Source organism: Canis lupus, chromosome 11 (assembly GCF_048164855.1).
Source record: "Canis lupus baileyi chromosome 11, mCanLup2.hap1, whole genome shotgun sequence".
Taxonomy (NCBI): Eukaryota; Metazoa; Chordata; class Mammalia; order Carnivora; family Canidae; genus Canis; species Canis lupus.
In genome coordinates, this window is record NC_132848.1 from 36,552,565 (window position 1) to 36,580,097 (window position 27,533).

The 27,533-nt window shown below is 44.0% G+C and overlaps 1 pseudogene; it reads right to left on the reverse strand.

Moving 5' to 3' along the window:
- Window positions 1-18,239: 18,239 nt before the first annotated feature.
- Window positions 18,240-20,148, reverse strand: LOC140642249 (glyceraldehyde-3-phosphate dehydrogenase-like; annotated as a pseudogene).
- Window positions 20,149-27,533: the final 7,385 nt, after the last annotated feature.

Genomic DNA, 27,533 nt, shown 5'->3' on the forward strand with positions numbered 1-27,533 from the left:
CCATGGATGGGGTATCTTTCCTACAGATGTCAAAAGAATTCCTCCAAGACAGATCATTTGTTTTCAGATATGAAAATCCAGCCTGAAGTATATTAAATTTCTAGACAAAAACATTAGAAAAAAACCCTAATGGCCTTAGGCTTAGCAAAGATTTCTTAAATAGAACACAAAAAAGAAAAAAAAAACCTCAACAAATTGGGCTTCACCAGAATGTAAAATTTTTGCTCTTCAAAAGACAGCCATGAAATAAAAATATAAGCCCTGCTAGACAGAAAATATTTGCAAAACACAGAACTGACAAAGGGCTTGTATCTAGAATATAAAGAGTGCTTACAACTCAATAAGAAGGTAAACCTAATACTACCTAATGGACAAGTATTTAAACAAATACTTAACCAAGAAAATGATACAGATGGCAAAATATGCACTTAGGAGATGCTCAACATTACTTATCATTAAGGAAATACAAATGAAAACCACAGTGAGGGGACGCTTGGGTGGCTCAGTGGTTGAGTCATGTCTTCAGCTCAGGTCATGATCCCAGGGTCCTGGGATCCAGTCCCACATCGGGCTCCCAGCAGGGAGCCTGCTTCTCCCTCTGCCTGTGTCTCTGCCTCTCTCTGTGTGTCTTTCATGAATAAATGAATAAAATCTCTTAAAACAAATAAATAAAACCACAATAAGGTAACACCACACACCACTAGAATGGCTAAATTAAAAAGACTGATGGAAAAAAAATAAAAAATAAAAAAATGAAAAGACTGATGGTATCAAGTATTGGCAAAGATGCCAAGCAACTGGGACTCTCAATGTCGGCAAGTGGTATATATAATGTGGTACAACCACTTTGTAAAAACAGTTTGGCAGTTTCTTATAAAGTCAAACATATACCTAACATATGACCCAGCCATTCCACTTCTAAATATTTACCCAAAAGAAATGAAAGCATGGGATCCCTGGGTGGCGCAGTGGTTTGGCACCTGCCTTTGGCCCAGGGCGCGATCCTGGAGACCCGGGATCGAATCCCGCGTCGGGCTCCCGGTGCATGGAGCCTGCTTCGCCCTCTGCCTGTGTCTCTGCCCCTCTCTCTCTCTCTCTCTGTGTGACTATCATAAGTAAATAAAAAAATTTAAAAAATTCTTAAAAGAAATGAAAGCATATGTCCACACAGACTGGTATATGATTGTTCATAATAGCTTTATCTGCCAGTTAAGAACTAGAAACAAACTAATGTCTACCAACAGGTGAACAGATAAACTGGGACCTATCCATACGATGGAATATGGCTCAACCACGAAAAGAAATTATGGATTTACAACAGGATGATTCCATCATCTCAAATAATCATGCTGCATAAAAGAAGTAGCCACAAAGAATACATACTGTATGATTACATTATATTAGGTTCTGGAAAATGCAAACTTGTCTGTGGTGGCTGAAGCAGATTGGTATTTTTTCCCCTTGGCACAGGATGGGGAACAGAAAGAAACAGATTACACCAAGCTATAAGAAAGATTTTAGGGGTGATAGATGTACTCATTATCTTGATTCTGGTGATAGTTTCACAAATGTACAAGTTATGTCAAAACTCATCAAATTATGCCATTTGTTGCTTGTCAATTATACCTCAACAAAGCTGTAATGAAAAAATATACATATAAATATATATATGCATATATGTTTATATCGACCTTTACTTGTTTGGGACAACTCTTTGCAGCAGGAAAACTACTCTTGGATTTCATCATTTATAAATCTTCCAAACACTACACCAGGACACGTTTTAGTGAAACATATGGACATACCCACCTGGATGAAGCTATTTGTAACTTCTTTTTTTTATATGTATAGATTTTATTTATTTATTCATGAGAGACAGAGAGAGAGAGAGAGAGAGAGAGGCAGAGACACAGGCAGAGGGAGAAGTAGGCTCCCCATGGGGAACCCAATGAGGAAGTCTATCCCAGAACCCTGGGATCACAACCTGAGCCAAAGGCAGATGCTCAACCACTGAGCCACCCAGGTGCCCTGCTATTTGTAGTTTCTTATGCAAACCTCTTCAACATCGTGTAACATGTATCAGAACATTGACTTGATTGAAGTCTTTGAGGTGGAACTTTCCCGAATCTTCATACTACATCTTATCTTCGCGTTTTACTCACGAAAATTTTACTGGCTTTATTAGGTTTGCACAAACTGTGTGGCCTTTCGTCTTCTGGGCCTTAAGTTCTGCAGCAAGGTAATTTGCTTCCTGCACCTGAGTGACTTTTTCCTCAAAGGCTTTACTCTACTTGTGATTCTAATAACCATTTAAATGACCGGCTCTTTCCTTCTCAAGTGGCCATGGCCTGTGGTTCTGTGTCTTTTCAAGGGGCCATGCCACCTCTGCATCTGCAAGTTGTGTGCCCCACAGGAGTACAATGGAACAGGACCCCGTGGATCACCGGCCTGAGGAAAGCCCATGGGTATGAGTGGCTTCCATGGTAAAGGATAGCGTCTCTTGTGTCCCTCGTTCGACCAGTGAAGTGAAAGATCTCAGAAAACCGTGATTCCTTGCCAGTCGGTGACTTCCGTTTTCAGGTCACCCTTGTGATGCCCCATCCCTAACCTCATCAGGACTATCCAAGTCCTGGGCCCAGAGCTCTCCTCTTACACATCACACCTCCTCTTCGAAACTCACCACCCTACTCTCAAAAAGAGTTTGTAAAACACAAACATTAATAAAATATAAAGTAGAAGTGCCTGATAAATAAACAAGAAAACTGAATGCATGCAATAATTCACAATGCAATTCTCTCCTCACAGTCTATGTTTTGCAGTGTTTACAATGGAAGTGGAGAGGCAGGCAGGTGGGGTGGCTGAGGCACAGTGGGTGGGAATTCCTTTTTCCATCTGATATATTCTCTCTGATTTTCTATGACCCCTGTCGTATTTGTTTGCTCCTCTAAGCCAGGCAGCAGCAGTTAAGGATGTCTGGGAGAGGTCATTCGGGAGGGAGGAGCTGATGTCATCCACCTGCAGTCCCCCCTCCCTAACCCCCCACCACACCCCTGGGTAATTCAGAGCTCACTAGCTTTCAGCCGCCCTTGACTCAACAGCTGGGAATGGGCTCAAGAGATGAACATTAAACAACTCTACACTCCTGCAGGGGCTGGGGTGGTAGGTTTTCTGGGTCAACTTTGTTAGGACTGTTGTTGTAACAGTCCTCATTATTGAATCAAACACTAATCTAAGTCTTGCTTGAAAGTATTTTGTAGGTGTGATTTTTTTTTTTTTTTTTTTTTTTTGTAGGTGTGATTAAAGTGTATAATCAGTTTACTTTAAAGAAGGAAGATTATCCTGGATAATCTGGACGGGCTGATTCAATCAGTTTAAAGGCTTTCAGAGCAGAATTGAGGCTTTCCTCAGGAAGGAGAAATTCTGCTCTGAACAGCAGCTTCCGCTCGTGCGGACTTCTTCAAGGCCTGCCCTATGGACGTCAGACTTGCCTAGGCAGTCCCCACAACTGCTTGAGCCTGTTCCTTGCAATAAATCTCTTCACACGTTATCTCCTGCTGGTTCTGTTTCTCTAGTGGAACTCTGATACAGGAGCCGAAGAAACTTTCACAAAACTGTTATGTGATTGGGGCTGTTCCATCAGCATCCTTTATTGCAAATGTTAGCAGAGTGCAGACATAAAATGTTAAATATGTGTGCTTTTTCTTGTTGATCACAAATTCTCACAGAACTGAGTTCTACAGAAACCTAGTTTAGAAACTCTGGTTCAAAGTCCTCATTCTAGACCATTTGCCTGAACCTTCTTTACGGTTCAGAGACAACACTCTTAATGACACTGTGCATTTTCTCATTTGGAGCTTTTTTTTTTTTTTTTTTTTTAAAGATTGATTGATGAGACACACAGAGAGAGGCAGAGACACAGGCAGAGGGAGGAGAAGCAGGCTCCCTGTGGGGAGCCCAATGCAGGACTTGATCCCAGGACCCCAGGATCGTGACCTGAGCCAAAGGCAGATGTTCAACCGCTGAGCCACCCAAGGGCCCCTCATTTGGAGTTCTTAATCTGAGTCATGATTGGCAGACTGTCTTGAATAAGCAACCCTCCCAGCTGTACTTGATCCAGGGACTCCCCTACCCCATGGCCCTACTCCCCTTGCCCTAGTAAGCCAGTTCCCAAGAAGCTATCCACGGACCAAGAAGAAAACAAAGATCTCCTTTACTCCTGTGCAAAATGTAGACAATGATACTTTTCCTACCCAACCTCATAGGACTATCCCAAGAATCAAATGAGATAAAAAATTACTTTGAAAACGTGAAGTCATAAAGATGGAAGGATCATCATTATCTTTGTAATTATCTTAATTATTATTATCGCGCTACTAATCCCACCAATTATTCTCTTCCTGCCCACACCCCTTTCTAAGAGCATTTGCTTTCATCCCACAAACCCAGGCGACGTTAAGTCACTGTGTATTTTACCCAGTGGTATACGCTGAAACATTTAGATTCCCTTAAGAATTGGCTATAGGGGCAGCCCAGGTGGCTCAGCGGTTTAGCGCTGCCTTTGGCCCAGGGCGTGATCCTGGAGTCCCGGGATCGAGTCCCACATTGGGATCCCTGCATGGAGCCTGTTTCTCCCTGTGTCTCTGCCTCTCTCTCTCTCTCATGAATAAATAAATAAAATCTTAAAAAAAAAAAAAAGAAATGGCTATAGCTCTGCACTCAGGATCCTTGGAAAAAGTTACTTTATATCAGTTAAGGTCCTTGGATTGTAAATTTCAGAAACCCCAAGCACACTGATTTAAGAAAAATCACTTACTGATCCATAAACTAAAAGTTTGCAGTGGACTATCACCACTAATGATTACATAGTACTACAGGTCATAGCCCATGCTAGAAATAAAAAAGGAAATGGTGTAAAAATTGGAAGGGAAGAGATAAAACTGTCATCCCATTTACTTAGAAAAACCAACGGGATCAACAGACAGATTATTAGAATTTATAAGCAATGTTGCCTGATACAAGATTAGCCCATAAAAATCAGTAGCATTTTTCTACACCAGCAATAAATCAATAGAAGAAAATAACTTTAAGACACATATTTTTTCCACATTTTAATGTCTCTGAAATTGGGATGCATCATACATTTGAATAAGTGCAAAAATAAAAATAAGATACCATTCACAACAGTCATAGGTATTTTAAATGTCTTGGAAATAACAAAGAATACATAAGACCTCTGTGGAAAAAACCTTAAAGCTCTAATAAAAGATACAGAAGATTATCTGAAGAAATGAAGTGACTTTTTGTGTTCTTAATAATATGATTAATATTATAAAATTGTCAATTCCCTCCAAATTAACCTATAAATTCAATGTAATCCCAACGAAAATTCCATATGGATGCTTCAGAGGAACTCACTAAAATTCTATATAAAGACCTTACTATGAAAACTAAAACTATAGAATTAATTTTTAAAGATTTATTTATTTATTTGTGAGAGAGAGAGAGAGGGAGTGAGGGGCAGGGCAGAGGGAGAAAATCTCAGGTAGACTCCTAGCTGAGCTTGGAGCCCTATGAGATCCTGACCTGAGCCAAAATCACAAGTCCGACACTCAAATGATTTAGCCACCCGGGTGCCACTAGAATTATTTTTTTATGATCTTATTTATTTGAGACAAAGAGCACAAGGGTGAGCATGAATGGGGGTGGGGGGGAATGGGAGAGGGGAAGAGGGAGAAGGAAAAGCAGACTCTCCACTGAGGAAGCCCAATATGGGACTCTATCCCAAGACCTTGAGATCATACCTGAGCTGAAAGCAGATGCTCAACCGACTGAGCCCCCCAGGTTGCCTCAGAATTAATTTTTTTACATACAGAATACCACTGTGACATGGGCCAATGTTTTTCAACCTTTTTCTATTACCACTTCCTAAGGACATTTTCTTAGACATTTTTTTCCCTAATTATAACACCCACCCTCACCCCAGGGAAACTTTAATACCACAGTTATATTGATTTTATATGTATATAATATACATATAAATAATACATATAAATAAATAATTACATATAATTACATATATATATATATATATATGCTTTATGTATAAAAAGAACTAAGTTTTTTCATCCCCCAAGAACCAACTTTTGCCTCTTGGGTTGATCACTCCACCCACCCACTTAGAATGCATACCTGTATAAAGTGAGGAAGAAATTAAAAAGAAAAATCAGATCCATCAATTAGACTCCTGGATATATACTCTAAGGAAACAAAGTCAATATGTCAAAGAGATATCTACACCCTCACATTCACCATAGCATTATTTACAGTAGCCAAGACATAGAAACAACCCAGGTGTCCATCAAAAGATGAATGGATTAAGAAAATGTGGTACAGGGGAACCTGGGTGGCTCAGTTGGTTAAGATCCAATGATTGATCTCAGTGCAGGTATTGATTTCAGGGTCATGAGTTCAAGCCCCATGTTGGGCTCCATGCCTACTTAAAAAATATGGTATATATAGTGTATATATTATACATACACACCCACACCCACACAGTGGAATAATATTCAGCAATAAAAAAGAAGGAAATCCCACCATTTGTGGCAACATGGATGGACTTTGAGGGCATTATGCTAAGTGAAATAAGTCAGACAAAGACAATTTTGTATGATGTCACTTATATGCAGAATCTTGATAAAAAACAAAACTAAACCTAGAAGAAAGATCAGACTTGTGGTGGTTGGAGATAGCAGGAGGAGCGGGAGAGGGAGGAGGAACTGAATTAAGGCATCAAAAGGTTCAAACTCCCAGTTTTAAGATAAATGAGTACTGGAGATGGAAGGCACAACATGAGGACCATAGTTAACGTTGCTGTGTGCTAAGAAAATAAATCCTAAAAGTTCTCAGCACAAATAAGTTCTTTCTTCCCTTTTTTTGTAACTATAGGAGATGATAGATATTAACTATTTGTGGTAATCATTTCATAATCTTTGGAAGTCATGTCATTATGCAGTGTTTATGTCAATTATATCTCAATAAAAAATTACACAGTGTGTCAATTATATCTCAATAAAAATGAAAGAAAAGTTCAAAAGCAAACACAAATCATAAGACAAAACACTGATAAATCTGATTACCCTATTAGTTTCCTATTGTTGCCATAACAAATTACCACAAATTTACTGACTTCAACCAGCATTCATTTATTACCTCATTGTTCTGCTGGGGGGAAGTCCAGTGAGCTCAGCTAGCTACTTGGTTTAGGCTCCCACCAAACTGGCCTCAGTTATTTTCTGGAGACTCTGGAGGAGAATCTGTTTCCAGGCTCATTCAAATTGTTGGCAGAGTTCAGTTCCATGCAATTGTGGAACTGAGTTCTCCGTTTTCTCACTGGCCGTCAGCTGGGGGGTCCTTCTCAGCTTCTAGAGGCCCCATCCACTTTGGCCTCCTTCCTCGGTCTTTCAAACCAGCAACATAGAGCCAAGTTTGTCTCATGACTGATATCTCTCTGACCTATTTCATTTCTTTTCTTGTCTCCCTCTGACATCAGCCAGGGAAATATCTCTGCTTTTAAGGACACAAGTGTTTAGATTGGGCTCATCCAGATAAGCCAGGATTATCTTCCTATTTAGGGGTCTGTGCTAAGATCTGAATGATTCTATCCCCCCTTTCCAATTTCATCGAAACCTCATTGGGAGGTGATTAGATCATGACGATGGAGCCTTCATGAATGGGATTCATGCCCCTATAAAAGAGATTTCGTTTTCTTTTTAAATTTTTAAAAATATTTTATTTTATTTATTCATGACAGACACACAGAGAGAGGCAGAGACACAGGCAGAGGGAGAAACAGGCTCCCTGCTGGGAGCCCAATGTGGGACTGGATCCCAGGACCCCAGGATCAGGCCTGAGCTGAAGGCAGATGCTTAACCACTGAGCCACCCAGGTGTCCTTAATTTTTTTTTTAAGAGGCTTCTAGAGAGCAACCTTGATCCTCCCTTGACAGCTGAAAGATGCCATATTTGAACTAGAAAGTGGATCTCACCAGACACTAAATCTGCTGGAATCTTGATCTTGGATTTCACAGTCTCCCATACTGTGTGAAATAAATTTCTTTGTATAGGAAAACAAATGTGTAAGCCACCCCACCTATGATATTTTGTTATAGCAGCCAGAATGGACTAACACAGTCCATTACCTAAATCACACCTGCAAAGTGCCTCCATTGCAGTACCTTGATTGTGTTTGGATAATCAGGGGACAGGAATCTTGAAGGGACATCTTCAGACTTCTGCCTACTACAATGACTTTAAAACTAAGGATTTCTGATTTACACAGGACACTACGGGCAAAATTAATGAGCAAATGAAATAAGGGGAGAAATATTTTTAATTTCTGAAACCAAAGGTTAATATTTATAATATATTTATATGTATTTATATTTGCATATATTTATAATATATAAGGAATCCTTGCAAATCAAAAGAAGAAATGGGCAAAGAGTATGAACAGGTAGTTTGTAGAAGAGGTAACCAAAATACTTACAGATATATGAAGAAATGTTCACAATTATTAGTAATCAGAGAAATGCCAATTTTAAAGCATGAAATATTACTTTTATTTGACTAGCAGATATTAGAAAACTGGATAATGCTCGGTGCTGATGGGAACAGAGAGCTATGGGAACTTTCTGGCACTGTTGTAGGGAAGAGAGACTGAGACACCCATTACCCAGAGAAGTCAGCCATTACTTAGTCAAATTATGTGCCCCATTTCCTTGCTTCAGGACCTAGCAATCCCACTGCTATTATTATGACTCGAGGAAATTCTTGCCTAGCACCACCAGGGGATTCATAAAGCATGTTCACTGTGGTATATTTTATGGCAAGGGGATGGGTGAAGTAAACACACAGCATGGAGAAGTATGACGTGACGAGAAGTAATGAATGATATGGTGCCCACAGCATCATGTACAGACCTTAAAAATGTGGTACTCAGTAAAAAAAGTAAAAGAAAGAGCAAAACATGACAAAGTCATTTGTGTAAATGAAAAATACAACAAAAAAAAAAAAAAAAAAGAAAAATACAACAAAGGATATAAAGTCCCATGTTAAATACAAGAAGATCACCACACAAGAGAAGAGATGGGGAGAAGGAAGATGTCGGAGTTATTGGAAATAAGCAAATAGATTTTGAATCAAAGGCCATGATCTGAGGCTTATGATCACTCAGCTTTCGCCATGGATGTCTGCTTTAAAAAAAAAAAAAAAGTGGTTAAATAAGAATGGTTTCAGGCACAGCCTCATCCAGGCCTCAGGCAATGTGACCTGGCTCCATTCTCGGATGGATTGGCTCTGCCCTCAGCCTGGCTCAATTTTTTTAAGCCTTGTTTTGTTATCTGTTGCTGTACCACCAATGACCCCAAGGTCAGTGGCTTACATGAAACTTGATTAAATAGCTTCTAAGGCAAATGTGTGTTCTGCTTGCTTGAAAGGCCCTACACAGACTTATGGTTGAAAATATAACATTTCGTAGTGGCTGTTCCTGCCTTAGTCATTGTAGCCCCATGAACCCAGTGGAATGGGGGCCACAGAAGTCCCTAGCATGCCATTTTGAACAGTGGGGGTCACAGCTCTCAAGACCAACTTTGTACGCGTTAAGCTGCAGATAAAACAATCTGCACATGGTTATAATCACCTTTGGACATGGTTATGATTTGATTAAATACTTGAGATAAGGTTGTTTATTTTTCTGACAAAGAGAGAGGAAAGGATAAATGTTCATTACATAAGGACTCCAGCTTAGTCAAAATGAAAGCGTTAATTAAGGCTTTGGTGTGATTTTTATTAGCGGTGGTGCTGGGGGAGGGCAGACACTTCTCAGCTCACTTCCAGGCTTCATGTGAATGGATCCCCCCTCAAACCCTGAAAGTTGGGGGAGAACCAGTGCATCTGAGGCTCTGCTTCTCCCTCTCACGCTCTGCAACCCACCTAGGACATCACCATCCCGATGGCTGCATTAGTTCTTGAAGCTGCCATAACAAATTACCACAAACTGAGAGGCTCATTCTCTCACTCTTCAAGAGGCTATGAGCCTGAAATCGAGATGCCTCCAGGGTTGGTTTCTTTTGGAGGCTCTGAGGGAGAATCCATCCCAGGTCTCTCTCTTAGCTTCTGGTGGTTGCCAGAAATCCTTGGTGTGTTCGTTGACTTGCAGATACATCCCTCCAATCTCTGTCTCCATCTTTCCAGGAGTTTCTCTCTGTGTCCTCTCCTCTCTTTCTAAGGATGACAGTGATTAGCTCTGGGTCCTGCACTAATCCAGTGAGATCTCATCTCAACCAACTACCTCCGCAAAGACCTTGTTTTCAAATAAAGTCACATTTGGAGGTCCCGGGTGGATGTGAATTTTGAGGGGACACTATTGGACCTGCTATAGTAGCCTAGCCTTGCATTTGCCCAGGCCTGGGTAGGTGATTTGTGAATGCGGGTGAATTAGGCTGCTTCACCTAATGCAGAGGGAGGGAGGGCATGTATGGATTATGTGCCATTTGGTTGGATCTAGGCCACTCGATGACACCAATAATAAAGAAGAGTGTTCTGACAAACTCCTGCAAGCAGCAAAACCTTATGCTTTGGTAGAAAGAGAGGGCAAAGAGCAGCAATTTGATCTGAGGCCTCTTTAAGACCCTGAGGTCCTTGGGACTCCTCCCTAACCATCCAGTGGAGAACAATCATCCTTCTCCACTTTCCTTGGGTGGCTCTTCTATGCCTAATTATGCAGCAACCAACCCCAGCATGTGAGCAGAATTCCTAACCACAATCTGTACCCTGCAATTGAGAGGCGTATCCAAGGAGACTGACAGGTAGATGTGAATGTTATAAATCAAGATCTTAATGTTGCATTCTTAATGCCTTTTTCCTCTAAAAGAGCTTCTGAGCTCTCCCCTCAGCAGACTTGGGAGGGATGTAATTGGGAATGTCATCCTGTCTGATTCCAGGTCTGGGTGGGAAATAATCTTCCTATCCTGGAAACCCAATCCCTGGGGGTGGGGATGGGCATGGAAATAGACACCGCAGCAGAGTGATGTCTGGACTCTTCCTTTGCAAGTAACCTCACCCCAGAGAGGCCATGTCCATACCTCCAGCCAGTGCAGCAAAGTGGTCATCCTTGAATTCAGTTGGTTGGTATCAGGTGCAAGTGTGGCTGGGCATGAGTCATTTGGAAAGATGTCATTGCTCATGGCCCTTTTGAAGATGCTTCAGGAGCTTTGAAACGATTTGTGGGTGAAAGGCACACGGATCTTTTACAGTATATTGTTTTCTGTCTTTAAGTCCTGTTGGTTCATTTCCTTAGTGATTTCCTGAATAATTTTTGAGCCTTGTTTTGTTATCTGTTGCTGTACCACCAATCACCCCAAGGTCAATGTTTTTACATGACAATAATCATCTCATTGGTTCACTAATCTGCAGTTTGGGCAGGGCTCTGCTGGGCAGCTTGTCACTGCTCTGTGCAGCATCCACTGGGATAGCTCCACCAGGCTCAAGGGTCTCCTTCTAAGATGGATTCCCACAGCTATCAGGCTGGTGCTGGCTGTCGGGCCCTCTCCATGCGGGTCTCTCCAGGAAGGCAGCTTGGGCTTGCTCACAGCATGCTGGCTGGGCTTCCAGAGCCAGTATCCACGAGATAGAAAACAGAAGATGCCAGCTTCCTAAGGCCTGGGACTCAAAACTGACCGTGTCATTTCCACCATAGTTTATTGGACAAGCCATCCCACAGCCCAGGTTTGAGAGATGGGACATTAGGGGCGCCTGGGTGGCTCATAGGTTGAGCATCCAACTCTTGATTTCAGCTCAGGTCATGATCCCATGGGTTCGTTCTCAGCATGGAGTCTGCTGGAGATTCTCTCTCTCCCTTTCCTTCTACTCCTCCCCCTTCCTCTCAAAATCAATCAATCTTTAAAAGAGAGAGGACACAGATCCACTTCTCAAGGGGAGGAGCAGCTACTATAAGATCCCACTATATTCCAAACCCTGGGAAAACAGAAATAATAGCCAATGTTTATTGAGCACTTGCTATGTACCACCATACACGAACTATCTCATTTAAACCTTTAAAAAAAGGTAGGATATGGTGTGGGGTAACAGACCCCCAAAGATGCCTGCATCTGAATTCCTGGAACTTGTGAATATGTTACATTACTTAAAATTATGTTAGATTAGGTGATGAGGGGAATTAAAGTTGCAGATGGAATGAAGGTTGCTAATAGCTGACCTTGAAACAGAGAGGTCGTCCAGGTGGGACCCAAGTACTCACAAGATCCTTCAAATAGGAAGAGGAAGCAGGAGAGTCAGCATCAGAGGACAAGTGACAAAGATAACAAGGTCAGAGGGACACACTGGGAGAAGGACATGCCTGCCCTTGCTGGCTTTGAAGACAGGAAAAGGGAGCCCCAAACCAAGGAGTATGTGCTGTCTCTGGAAGTTGGGAGAGGGAAGGACACGGATTTTCCTGGCACCTCCAGAGGGAACCCGCTCTGCCTACCTCTTGATTCTGCCCGGTGAGGCCCATGTCAGACTTCTAACCTCTGGAACTGTAAGGCAAAACAGTGAGGCTGTTTGTATTGTTGTAAGCCACTAGATTTGCGGTAACTGGTGAGAGCAGCCATAGGAAACTATACATGGTGCTGTTATTCTCCCCATTTTACAGATGGGAAGGTCAAGGCTTGGAGAAGTTAAATGACTTGACCGGAGTAGTGACACTAGGAACCAGCAGAGCGAGGATTCCAGCCCCTGTGCCCTCATCCACTGTAATCTGCGCCACGAGAAGCTTCACAAACTAGTGGGGAGGGGCAGGTGTATACGTAAAGAAGAAAACAATGCAAGGCAGTGAAAAATGCAATGGCAGAGCCCATCTATGGTCCATGGGGGCAAAAATGGAAGAGGGATCCACACTCCACCGGGAGGTCAGGGAAGTTCAACATCAAAGGTAACTTAGGGCTCTTTCTGCATAAACAAAGGGACTTATAATGGATCGTGTGTGTAGAGTCCAGGAGATGAGCCACAGCTGGAATGAGGCATCCAAACAATGTTGGCAGCAACCAGTCATTCCTCATTTCTTGATTGGCTTTCCCTCAGGCAGGCGTCCCCTCCCCTTGAGATGGTAAAGGTTCCATCCTACCAGCACCCCCTGAAGAAAGCTACTCCTTGCAGTAGCTACCCCCAAAGTCTCCTAGGATTGAGGTTATGGAACCAGATCGGGCCCCGTCCCCACCCCTGAAACGATCGCTGTGGACAGGAGGCCTGAGAAGCTGAGCAGCCAGGACCCCCTAAGCCCCAGGGGGTCTAGACCTTCTTCATGTGTTCCAGGAGTGGAGGCAATTCTCCAAAGGAAAATCAAGGTTTGTTCATCAGAAGAGAGAGGAATGAATGTCAGATGTGCAGAATCAGGTGTCCATTATGCTAGCTTACCTGCCTAAAGTCAAGTTTAACAGATGAGGGTCACACACGTGGCATTTATTCATTGCATGTGGCAGATCCTGCTGCATTCCTTGCACATCCCCATTTCTTGCTAACAGAACCCAGAACCTGCATTTTGCTCCAGTAGGAAGCCTGAAACCCTTGAGTTCAGGGGCCGAAGCTCCCCAAGCTCCAAGGGATAAATTGTGGTTGGTCTAAACCAGCACAGTGATCCCACTGCGCTTTGTTCGATACTGTCCTTCCCGTCCGTCCTTGCTGCTAGTGGTAGCCACATGCCCAAGTTCCAATGGGATACAAGGAGAAGTCGGCTTGGGGGCTTCTGAGTTTTCGCTTTCTGATAAAAAAGTTAGGAGAGTTCCCTGTGGCCAACCCTTCCCCACTTCTCTTCTTGAACACAGTCATGTAAGGACAAGATGCTTGGAGCTGTAGCAGCCACCTTGTAAGCATGAAGAAATAAGCCCAGGACCAAAGGCAGCATGCTGAGTGTGGCAGGGGAGAGGCAGAAGGTGTGACGGAGCCACCGTACCAACCTGGAACTGCCTATCGGCACACATTTTGATATGAGAGATAATTAAATGTCTTTATTGCTCCAGCCATTGTTAGGTATTCTGTAATGTGCAGCCAGACACACACTGACACTTTATTACAAAAATGAAAGATTATTACACCCCAGTCTGTTTTCCTTGAAGGATCACAAGAAACTATCTAGAAGCTCTCACCAAAACCATTAACTCAGATAGATGCTCTCTCTGCCAGAATTTCAGCAGCTGCCCATTAATATAGCTTCTGGAAGCAGGCAGGGCTTCTGTAGCTAGTGTCGCTAGAAAGCTATTTTGACAGCATAGTGTACTATATTATTAGCTGCATAAAGTAGGCAAGTTAATTCTATTCCCTCTGAAATACACGAAAGAAGAAGGCATTTCAGTTCTTCCTGGGTATTGAAGAGAAAATCATAAGGGACATTTTTTCAAGCTTTCAGCAGGGTTTTTTTTTAACCCCCGCCCCCCGCCCCCCGACAAAAGTTTTGTTTTGTTGTTTTGTTGGTTGACAAAGTCATGGAAGTCCAACATTACTAGCAGGACACTCTTGAAACAACTGTAGAATTATCCTTTGCTAAATGGAAGTGAACCGAATCCTGACTATTCAAACAAGACTCACGCAGCAAAATGATTACACATGACTCACCTATCTGGAGCTCCGCAAACATAATCTGAAATCAAGGGGAATATTTTGTTTGTTTGGGGCTTAATTCAGTAAATAACAATTACGGGTTTGTAAACCATAACAACAGCTGCAACAATTATTTTCTGACTGTATACTCTTGGGTATACAGGCACTCGGGCTAGTGCTTTCAATGGATCAACTTAATATTCATACCCACCTAGGAAGTAGGTATGATTATTATCCACATTTTCCAGATGAGGAAACAAACCTGAAGCTGTTCAATAAACTGACAAAAGTCACACAGCTCCACTGGGTGCTGATTGTTAAATATTCAGGAATTTTGTGAGCTAGCCGTTAAACATCGGTAGCTTGAAATTAGCGTGGTGGGAATATTAAGATCGCAGTAAGCGGCATATGCTACAAATCGGGGCTCCCCCTCTCCATTCATGAGTGCGCTACTGCACAGTTAATAACCAATCTAATTGAAATATTAACATTTAACCAAAACAAATACATGACTCTACTAATGGAAAATGGCAGACCAGGTATGTTGTTGATGGATTGGAAACTGAGTGGGATTAGTGAATATTCCAGTAATAACGAGCCCCCAGACAGACCCAGGCAATGTGGCATATGTATGCAACAAGAGGATTTTGAGGTTATGAGGATCATCTCTGTGATTCAGTTAGTCTCCAAATAGAAAAATGTAAATTCCTCAAAGCTTAATCAGTGTCATGGCCCCCAGCACAGACATCTGAGTTATGTAAATATCACAGACTTGAGAGCTGGGTAGTGTAGAATACATTTGCAAGAATATAACTATTTTAAAGATATTTGCAGAAGCCTTCATTTTGGGTTGTTGAAAATATCCTATCCAACCAAGAAAAAGAGTTGAATTGCTTATGAGCCCAGAAAACAAAGATGATGGCAGTATTTTTAGTGTTTAAAATCAGAAAATTGCAACCAAATGTGTCTATAATACAGAGAAAATTCAAACTGGAACTAATATTAAAAGAAAAATACATGTTTGGCCCTCAGCTCATATTGTAGGTCTTGTGTTGTTTCTTGGTATTTCCTATAGCAAATTCTATGCTCTAGGCACTCCAACCACTTATCTAGCCTTTGCATATACTTTCCCCACTGCCTTTCTTTCGGCTTAACAAACTCCTGTGCAATCCTCGAGAACCAGATCAAGTATCACCTCCTCTTGGTGGCCTTCCCTGACTCCTCCAGGCAGTATCAGCTACTCTGTCCTCTGAAGTCTGAGAGCCCCGTTGTAGTTATCTCTATTTTGCTATGATCCACTCAGTCTCACAGGGATCTCTCCAACTTGATGGTGAGCCTCAGGGGACAACCGTTGTGTCTAATTCATATCCATATTCCCAGCATAATCCCTACCTCTTCTCCTACCATTCTACCTTCATATTCCACCCTAGTCACACTGCCTTGACCAAGCACTTCCCACCATAAAGCTTCTGTATGAGCTCTACATGGAATGATACATGCACATACACCCTTTACCTGCTAGGCACCATTCCTAATGTTTGAGGCAACCTTTAGGCCTCATTTACATGTCACCTCCTCCTAGAGTTCCTCCTGGATAACCCAAGCTGGGTGAGATGTCACCCTTCCCCTCATTTTATATTCTCATGCTATCCTCCATCTTCTTCCTCCGTGAGGATTACAATTAGGATACATACTAAATTTGTGTGATTATGTGCTCAATGTCTGTCTCTGCCACCAGTCTAAGATCCATGAGAATATTATTCCCCGGCTTCAGCCTCCCTACACCTAGTACAGTGCCTGGAGCACAGTAGGTGGGCAGACTCATGTGCTGAATGAATACGTGAGTGGGTGAATGAACAGATGAACAGTGGGTCTCCAGTTTATGTTTTTGGATGGATGAAGTGTTTATGGGGGTGACATGAGCCAGCTTCCTGCTTGTCTCCCTCCTCCTCCCCCTGTCCTATAACCTGATGGACAGATATGTCAGCATATTATTAAAATATTCTTCTCTTTCACTTCAGTCTTGTGATGGGTACTTAATTTCATATGAAGGGATTACTGGTAAAAAAAAAAAAAGGATTACTTTGGACTTTGATCCATTCCTGATAATACCCTGCATTGTTTCCAGGTAAGAGACTCAAAGAACTTTTTCTCAGTTCCTGACTAAGCCCAATACAGTGTGCGCAGCAGACACAGAGCTCCTCACTGCACCCCCGCTCAGGATTCATTTCTCTCTGGAGAAGCATTTAGGGGAGCCCTGCTGGCTGCTTGTTAAGGCTGGAATCATCCCAACAAAGCAAGAATTGTCCACATTAGCTGCTAGGGAAGCAGCCAAGCCAAACAGACCCTCTCTCTGGGGCCATTTGGTTAAGCTCTGACCTCTCATTCCCTCCAGGCTAATTATCTAAACATTCATTAAGTAATTAACCCAAAGCTCCACCTTCCTCACTCTGAGGCCTTTGACAATACGTCTTCCTCTTCCTGCCTTCAAACCTGTCTCCTGCAAAGTAATGGTGGTGGGATAGATGATCTTACGCCACAGAACCCTTGACATCATAACTGTCATCATTGCCAACTGACCTAAGCCAATATGGTCATGCACAATCCCTTGGGTTCTTTTTGACAGAAACAAGAATTTTCCAGAACATGTGAGGTGAGCAAAAGTTAGCTACTTCACTGCAACCTCACTACTGGTTAGAACGAAAGCAAACCTCAGACCAAATTCACCACATCTCGTGAAATTTAATTTATTAACATAAGCAAGCAGTTAACAAATGGTTTATACCACATGAACTTGGTAAAATTCCAGCTCTCCAACTTTGTAGCTGGTCTGCTCACACATTACAGGGAATATTTTCTGGAGGATCAGACAAGACAAATTTCAGAGCAGGATCCTGTTAGCCCCACAGTTGGTATTAGACAAGCAGCTAGCCTGCAGCCCTCTGGCTGAACACAGGCCCCAGAGCGTGCAGGACACCTCCCTGAATTCATAAGCCCAATCAGCCAAGCAGAGAGAGCGTCTCAAAAACATTTCATCCTTTCCCTTAAACTTGAATACCCCTAATTTTACTAATGAGAGCCCATTTCTGACATCTGTTAGGTCGTTAGCCACAAATTTCACCAAGAAAAACCTCCTTTTGCTATTCTCTATGCTAATTAGTGAGACACCTGGTGTTGACCGGAGACGGGGAACAGAGGAGCTTATAGCAGGTGCCTTGAGGTGTGACCCTTCAGAAGCAGAATCATCTCTGGAGTGTGGATTCCTGACTGGCTTACAGGGTCCCTGGCACACACATATATCACATCATCAAGAACGAAGTGTGGTAGGGTCATAACAGGTATTATAATACCAAGACATTCTTCTTTAACTTTTGTGGGGTCATAAATCCTCAGGGTGCATGTATTGAATTCAGGGGGGTCCATGGTTTTGGGTAGGGAAAACTTACATCTTTATTTTCATTGACCTTGGTATTTATAAACCCCGTAACTTTGTCATTAACATAATTTTCAGATCACATTATAGCTGCTTTATATATCTTGAAATATCAACATTCATTGCTTCTAGATTATTAGACCCACTGATACGCCTTTTGTTAACTATATTATCACATCATTATAACTTCTGTGCCATATATTAATATGTCATAAGTCTGTTTTTATTTTTTTTTCTGGGTACAGCATACTTTATTGATGATACATGACAAGGTAGGGCTCCCCAAGCCCCTCCCCTTCCTCAGGGGGTATTGGATGTAAATTGGAGGTCAGGAGATTCCCAGTTTGTTGGGGGATTAATTCGGGGCAGGGACTACTCCCCAACAGCTGAGGGCCTCTCTCTTCCTCTTGTTCTCTCTGGGGTTGGTGGTCCAGGAGGCTCCTACTCCTTGGAGGCCACATGGACCATGAGGTCCACCACCCGGTTGCTATAGCCAAATTCATTGACATAGTGGTCATTGAGGGCAATGCCAGCCCCACCATCGAAGGTGGAAGACTGTGTGTCACTGTTGAAGTCACAGGAGACAACCTGGTCCTCCTGCCCTTGAGGGGGCCCTCCAATGCCTGCTTCACCACTTTCTTGATGTCATCATATTTGGCAGTTTTCTCCAGGCGGCAGGTCAGACCCACAACTGACACGTTGGAGGTGGGGACATGGAAGGGCATGCCAGTGAGCTTCCTGTTCAGCTCAGGGATCACAGTCTTGGTGGCATCAGTGGAAGCAGGGATGATGTTCTGGGCAGCCCCTTGGTCATCATTCCACAGTTTCCCAGAGGGGCCATCCGCAGTCTTTTGGGTGGCAGTGATGGCATGGTTGGTGTTCATGAGGCCCTCCATGATGCCAAAGTTCTCATGGATGACTTTGGCCAGAGGAGCCAAGGAGTTGGTGGTGCAGGAGGCATTGCTGACAATCTTGAGGGAGCTGTCAATACTTCTCATGGTTCACACTCATCACAAACATGGGGGCATCAACAGAAGGAGCAGAGATGATGACCTTCTTGGCCCTGCCCTTCAAGTGAGCCCCAGCCTTCTCCATGGTGGTGAAGACCCCCAGTGGATTCCACAACATACTCAGCATCAGCATCACCCTATTTGATGTTGGTGGGATCTTGCTCCTGGAAGATGGAGATGGACTTCCCACCGATGACAAGTTTCCCGTTATCAGCCTTGACCATGTCGTGGAATTTGCCGTGGGTAGAATCATACTGGAACATGTACACCATGTAGTTGAGGTCAATGAAGGGGTCATTGATGGCAACAATATCCACTTTGCCAGAGTTAAAAGTAATCCTGGTGACCAGGCGCCTGATATGGACAAATCCATTTACTCTGACCTTCACCATCCTGTCTCAGGGACAGGGCTAGCCCTGCACCAGAAGATATGGCTGTCTGTCGAACAGGGAGGAGCCAAAGTGTGATTTTAAAATAGTTTGGTGGGATGCCTGGGTGGCTCAGCGGTTGAGCGTCTGTCTTTGGCCCAGGTCGTGACTGTGGGGTCCTGGGATCAAGTCCCACATCAGGCTCCCTGCAGGGAGCCTGCTTCTCTCTCTGCCTACGTCTCTGCCTCTGTGTGTCTCTCATGAATAGATAAGTTTGAAAAATATCTTAAAATAGTTTGATAACTGTTTCTTTTGTAAATTTTTAATGTTAATTTTATTTATTTGAGAGAGAGCGTGCAGGTGTGTGTGCACCCACGTTCATGAGAGCAGGGTGGGGGGTGGTACAGGACTAGGGAGAGTGCCAGAGGGAGAGGAATGTCCTACACAGGGCTTTATCCCAGGCCCCTGAGATCATGATCTGAGCTGAAACCAAAAGTCAGATGCTTAACCACCAAGCCACCCAGGCACCTTGATAACTATGTTTCAGTATAATTGGTCTCCTCTGCAATCCAATGTATTTTATTGTACATTTATAAACATCAATCTAAGAAGCAGTCCTTAGCACAAAAAAAGAATCTCTGATGTGCCTAAGAAGATGACCAGATGACCAGATGACTCTTGACCCAGAGTCGCGGGGCCTCCACAACATTGCTTTCCTTCTCAGCTTCTGGAATGGAAATCTGCAATGTAGTGTCTAAGTTTGTGGCCCATGAGCCACATCGGATATTCCAGTGGCTTAGAATTGCTCTGTTAAGACAATACCCCGTGTCACATATTGGGTTCTTGGCAAAGCAGACTCGGAGGGAGGGACATGTAAGCAGGAAGTTCATGGGGGAGTGCACTCTGTCCTGTCCAGAGAGTGCAGCCAGCGGGCTTGGACACAGTGATAGGTGGCCAGTGCAGCCCCAGCAGAGGCCTCACCCCTCCCACGGGGAGCTCGGGCCCAGCCTGGTGCTTCTGACTTGTCCCAACTTGGTGGGGAGCTGAGCAACCCCGCATCTCCTCGTCACTGGATGTAGCTGACTCCAGGGAGGGAGGTGTGTCCTTGGGGAGAGGGGACTCCACTGAGCCCATCTTCTGTGCCAACACCACACTGACCCCACCACAAACCGCTCACCTGCATACATCTGGAAACCGCACAACAGCTCTACAAGGTGTGCTTAGCTTACTACCCTCATCCTGGATGGGAGGGAGGGATGCTCAGAGCAAGGGGAAATGCATCCCCTACCATTGGCCTGTGTCACAGGCTGACACTTCCCCTAAATTTGGACTTCAGGTTAGGTAACTATCAGTTCTCCAAGCTAGAATCAGCGAAGAGAGAAGCCCTCCTTCTGTACTTGCTCACTCAGGTTCCCCTCAGAAACTGCTCCTCCTTGTAGCCTCCTGTTGTGATCAGCGCAGCACCCCCGTTTGATCCACACCCCAGGTCTCTGACCCCCACTCAAGCCCCATGTCTTGTGTTTCCCAGCCCCACCCTAGCTCCCAGCCCTCAGCCCTCCCCACCGACCTGTCCACATTCACCTGCACTGTTGGCAGAGCCTCTGGAGGCTCCTAGTGCCCCAGCCCCAGCACCCCTGTTCCCTCCTCTTCCTCACCAGCCAGGCCAGCACTCCTCAAGCTGAGCTCCCAGCATATCTGATCATAGCACCCCATCACCCAACAGATGAAGTCTCCACTCCCCACAGGTGTCTTCTACAAGATGTTCCCAACCTTCCTTGCTGTCACCTTCTACATATACTCTACTCTGGCTCCAGCTAAACTGGGTGACTCATTTTATTCCTTGATATTACCCACGGTCTTCCCTTTGCCAGAAATGTCCTTCCTGCTACCTGTCTCCCTCTGTTCCCCATCTTTGCCTTCATCCATTTCACTTGGGGAATATTTGCTGAGTGCCCGTCATGTGCCAGACACCACAGAGGAGAAAGCTAGAGTCAGATGAATGGGGCTCTGACTTTCCGGCTTTACCTTCTGTTGGAAAAAGAAGGTAGTGAACAAATCAATCAACACCCTAATTGCAGATTCTGGTGATTGGTACAAAAGAAGTAGAACAAGTTGATGCAGGTTGGCTGAGATCTGTGGCCACACGCGGGGACTGTGGTACACATATGTGAGATGGGGAGCCCCTCGGCTTTTTCCTTACTCATCTAGTCCAGTGAGCCCTACATTATCATATTCTGCCTCCAGAGGGATGTGAAAAAAGCTTGGACATAATGGGGGCTGGAAGGTGACACATGAAACAGCAGGGACCCCAAGGGCCTGCCTGAGATGTGGATAGCTGGGCAGCTAGTAGAGAGAAGCCCTATGTGTGGGAGTGCAGGAAGGAGCAACCCCCGCAGTCCAGTGGGCTGCGGGCCTGGGGGCAGGCCAGAGCTGCGCGTGCTCCCAGGACCCGAGGAAGTCTTCCACGTGGACCTCTGGTCAGGCAGAAGCCTGGTGTGAGAGAGACTGGAGGAGCAGACCAAGGGCCAGACCCTCCCTCCCTGGTCCAAGTGCAGCCTGTGCACAAGCAGGACCCACTTTAGCTGGGAATTCATTAGAAATGTAGAATCTGGGACGACTGGTAGGCTTAGCAGTTGAGCGTCTGCCTTCAGCTCAGGGTGTGATTCCGGGTCCTGGAATCAAGTCCGACACTGGGCTCCCCACAGGGACCCTGCTTCTCCCTCTGCCTGTGTCTCTGCCTCTCAGTGTGTCTCTCATGAATAAATAAATAAAATATTTAAAATAAATAAATAAATAAATAAATAAATAAATAAATAAATAAATAAATAAATGTAGAATCTTGGCTCCTCCCTAGACTTACTGAATCATATTTTGCATTTTAATAAGATCCCCAGGCCATTCATAGCCACATTAAAGCTGTACTTCAAGACCAGTTCACTGTAGGTTCTTTTAGATCCTTTTAAATTTAGGAATTTGAAATCCTATCATCCTCTCTGTTAAGAGCAATGTCAAGTGCTTATTCCTCTGGGAAGCCTGGCCTGATCCCCCTAAGCTGTTGGAATTTACATCCTTGTAGTTATCTAATGTACTTGGCTGCAACTACTGGATCATAGGTTCCTTCACTTCAGATCAGGGTGTACATCTTAGTCATCTTGCAGTCTCCAAATTCCCTTGCAACATCTTGCCCCTCATGGGTAAGTTATCAGAAAAACAAAACAAAAACCAAAAAATGTTAAAGCCATGTACTGGTGCATGTCAGTGGGAATGATACTATATCAGGTAGGACTCTTATAGGGGAAAGTCACAGAATCCTCTATCAGCTTATGCAAAAAAGGAGGGATTTATTATCTTCCATAGCTGAAAAGTATAAAGAGCGCATCTTCAGGCATGGCTGGATCCAGGTGTCCAAAGAATGTAATCAGAAGTCTGTTTTTCTTCATTTCTCTACCTTTTTTTTTTTTTAAGATTTTATGTATTTTTTCTTGAGAGACAGAGAGGCAGAGACACAAGCAGAGGGAGAAGCAGGCCCCATGCAGGGAGCCCGATGTTGGACTCAATCTCGGACCCTGGGATCATGCGCTGAGCTGAAGGCAGATGCTCAAATGCTAAGCCACCCAGGTGTCCCTCATTTCTCTACTTTGCTTTCCTGTATACTGGCTTCATTCTTAGGATCAAGTCCACGTATTGATAAAAATGGCCTCCAATAGTCCTAGACCCCTAAAGTACCAGCCTAGTAACCTGGAGAAAACCCTTTTTCTTGATATTTGCAACTTTGTCCTATGCCTATACACTGGCACAAAAGATAAGACTTAGCACCACTTGAACCAAACACTATTATCAGAAACAAAGGAGAAAGGATATTGAGCAAGGGGAAGCCATTCAATGCAGCCATCGTGAGACAGACCTGCTGTGCTATCATTAAAAGTCAGGATTTGAAAGAATATTTATTAACCTGGAGGAAAATTCATAGAGACTTGCTAAATGAAAAAAACTGGCTGTAAAACATCACTGTGAAATGATATCACACAGGGATATGAAAAAATATTTTTTAAAGATTTATTGATTTATTTGAGGGAGAGAGAGTGCACACATATGCACACAAGTGAGGTGAGGGGTAGAAGGGGAGAAGGAGAGAGAGGATCTCAAACAGACTCCCTGTTGAGCAAGGAGCCCGACACCAGGGCTCGATCTCATGACCCCGAGATCATGACCTGAGCCAAAATCAAGAGTCAGATGCTCAACCTATTGAGACACCCAGGCACCCTGAAAACATTTCTTACAATGTTCATAGGCCTAGAATTAGAACAATATCCATCCCAGTGGGCCCTGATAGGATTAGGATATTTTTTCTTTTTCTTTTCTTTCTTTTTTTTTTCTTTTTGCCATTTTGAGATTTCTATATTGAATGTGTACTGCATTTATTATCATTAAGAAATGTATTTTAAAATGATTATGTGTGTGATGGCTAAAGTGTCCACATGACTGAGCCACGGTGCTCAGATATTTGGACAAACATCATTCTGGATATTTCTGTAAAGGCATTTTTTAGTGAACTTTGAGTAAAGCAAAGTTTTATAATGAGGATGGGCCTCAACTCATCGGCTGAAGTGCTTGCTAGAAGACTGACCTCCCCCCAAGCAAGAGAGAATTCAGCCGGCAGATTGCCTTTGGAGCTGAACGGCCCCTCCTTCCCTGTGCTTCCTGCTTGCCGGCCAACGCTGCCGAGTTTGGACTTGCCAAGCTAGCCATAATCCTGTGAGCCAATTCCTTAGAATAAAATCTCTCTCTAGGTACGTATGTATACAGATCCTGTTGGTTCTGTTTCTCTGGAGAACCCTGACTTGTACAGGATGGTTGCTGCCTTCTATTGTTAAGTCCTCATCAAAGATAACCACAGTCTTAGAGCCAGAAAGCCTGTGTTTGAGCCCAGGAGCCCCCCGCCAGAAGGCTGCCTCCCCTCCCAGGGCCTGGTTTCCCCCTGTCTAACGCAAGGATGAGCATGCCAGCCTCAGCTGCAGGGTGAGGGGGACAGAGCCAACAATCACCACTGTGGCAGTCTATAATATCACCTTCTGACACTAAGGTGCCAGTTACCTATTTCTAAAGATTAGGTGCTGCCATGAATTTCTTTACTTTAGAAGTCAGCGTGAAAATAAATAAATAATCAATCTCTTGAACCGAGAGTATGTCTAGTCACTGATGACTAGATAAAAGGAAACGTCTGTTTTATCTTTGCACTTAAAACACCTGCAGTGTCAATAGCTTTCCCGGTCTCATGATTAGCGTGGAGCAGACTGATCTGTGTTTAAACCTAGCAAGACGCTGCTCCCACAAGGAAAAGCCTCTCACTTCTTGGGTCGCCTCTCTGACTTTGTACTTTCTTTGTGCGCCAAACATCAAAGGTGGCAGGAAGTGAGACACTCACTTCAAACCCCCAGTCTCCGCCTCGTGGAAGAGCTTCTAAAAGCAGTGGAAACGAAACAGCCCCCTCTCCCGATTCCGGCTTGGGCTCACTGAGGATGCCCAGAAAGGAAGGCCTGCTCTTTGGCAGATGTGTGTCTCACTGAAGATACCAGCAGTTTCCCAAGATCCCCAGGGCTGCCCCGGGTCTGCCCAAGTTCTCTGGCAGCTTCAGAGATGCTCAGGTGAGCCTCCCCCAGGGCCTGCTGTCATTCTGTCTATCCCAGCACTTCTCACGTCTGTCCACCCAGCAGTCCCTTTATAGAACAAAAGATGTTAATGAAAAAAAAAAAAAAAGATGTTAATGCTCCCCTCATTGCGTTGTAATGAAATTCATAGATAATTTTACCTCCCTGTGCACAGTTTTTAAAAAACCAATAGACTATCCTATCCATTATATGAAAGAGTAAAAGAAGAAATTTAGAAGAAAAATCGGTCATTTAAGATTTTTTTACCTTATTATTATTTATTCATGAGAGACACCCAGAGAGAGGCCGAGACACAGGCAGAGGGAGAAGCAGGCTCCCTGTGAGGAGCCTGATGCAGCACTCGATCCCAGGACCCTGGGATCATGCCCTGAGCCAAAGGCAGATGCTCAACCTCTGAGCCACCCAGGTGCCCTGAAAAATTAGTCATTTAGAATAAAACAATGTCCATGCTTGCAGTCAGTCAATGAATGTTTATGAGCACCTCTTCTCAGGCAATTGCGTAGGTGCTGAGTGGTGAACAAAACTGGCAGGCAGAGGGATAGGAAACCTTGAGGGTAGGGGTTCACAGCTCAGGCAAGACATTCGCTGGAAATCCTAATGAACTAATTGGATGCTTGCATCTTCCTGTGTTAATTTATTCAATATTTACTGAATGTTGAGGGGGAAGGAGGGGCGAGCTGTGCTCTGGGAGATGGGAAGTCCGCAGCTACCAGCCCTTCCCCTGTGGAACCCCGTTCTAGGCAGGGGCATCAGTTTGAATACAAGAGGAATTAAGAGACCAAGAGCTGATCTATATGAGGACATTGGAGGAGCCAGGAATGTGGCGAACAGAACAAAAGCTAGGATATCCTACATCCCTCATACAAAGCCTTTGATGTGGATGGGAGGGAGGGTCATGGCCACTCCCAGGCTCCACCCCGGCTTTCATTTAGAGCGATATCACTTCCACAGACCACGGCCAGAAACACATCTAAGTCTTAGAAAGAAGGTAACCCCAGGTTTCCCAGATCTCAAGACTTTCAGAAAGAGACTAACTGCAACTCCCGGGTACCCGTGCAACTTCCCACCTGCTGCCTCATCGACGTGGCTCTTATTTTTCCCTCTCTCTAGAATATTCTTTCCCCAGGCATCCTCATGGACTCACTCCTTCACTCCATTAGATTTGTGCACGTGACAGCTCTGGGAGAGGCCACCCCATCTGCTGTATGCAAAAGCCTGACCTTCTCTCAACTCTCCCTCTTACTCTGCACCACTTGTCACTTATCCCTCCTGACAATCTGTCACATGCTCACTGGTAAGCTTTGCCTACTGTCCATCTCTTCTACTCAATATACGCTTCACTGGGGCAGGGGCTTTGGTTCGCTGCTATGACTTCAGCACTAGGACAGCACCTGGCCCATAGTAGGCTCTCCACCAAGGGGCGTCAGGCATATACACCCAGTAGCTAGCTAGGGCCAGCCCACAGCAGCTTGTGGGGGTCAGCGGCACCCATCTCTTCCCCAGTGCATGTTTCACGATATCTTAACATCTGCCGGGAGGGAGTATTTACACCCCAGAAATTGGCCAGTGCTATCTACCAGGACTTTTCACCCCTGGAAAGCTGGTTTTTAAACATTTACCAGTGTATCACTGAATAGAAATGAATGTGCACTGTTGGAAGACACCTCTTATGTTCAGGGAGGCAGCTCCCATGTAACTCCAGGGAAAACTCACTGATCATCAGACAAACTGTTTAACCCCAAGTTGTGTTGTGTTATGGGCTAATAGCAAGGTGGTCTGGCACAAAGGCCAAACACCTCCTATTTGTTCTCTACATGCTAACTTACTAACATTAATGGGCAAGTGCACTCGTGATCACACTAGAACCAGCTCATCTAAGGGTAACATTTTCTTTTTGCCCTGGTAATTTTAAAAAATGGCTATTGCTAGTCACTAAAATAGGAGAGTTGATAAATAGTTGTGATAATCTCCGCCATTCCCTCTTCAGAGAAAACAGTAATATTGTATGTAGTCGTTTTTGATAAATATAGAAAATAAGTAATTATTGCTAGAGCTATTCATTAGGAATCTCTATTCCCAGTCACACTTCTGTAAACACAATTCATTGTTTAAAATAATCATTTTGAAAGGCCAAGCCAAACTTCTCATTTCTGGATGATGGGTACCGCCTTGAATAGAGAGGCTGCAAACACACAGGGCAGCCTGGATGCTTAGCTGGTTGTCTCAGTGCCAATTGTGCAAACTAATTTGAAAAGATCATTTTCCAACATGGAAAAAGCCAGAAAGCGCAAGAGAAAGCTAACATGTCTGTGTGTCCCAGCCAGGGGCAGCAGGAGGTTTGGAGATCTAATTAAGAAATGTGCGCTAGGTAAAAGTCTCGGGGATTGACTTTGTGTCCACTCAGC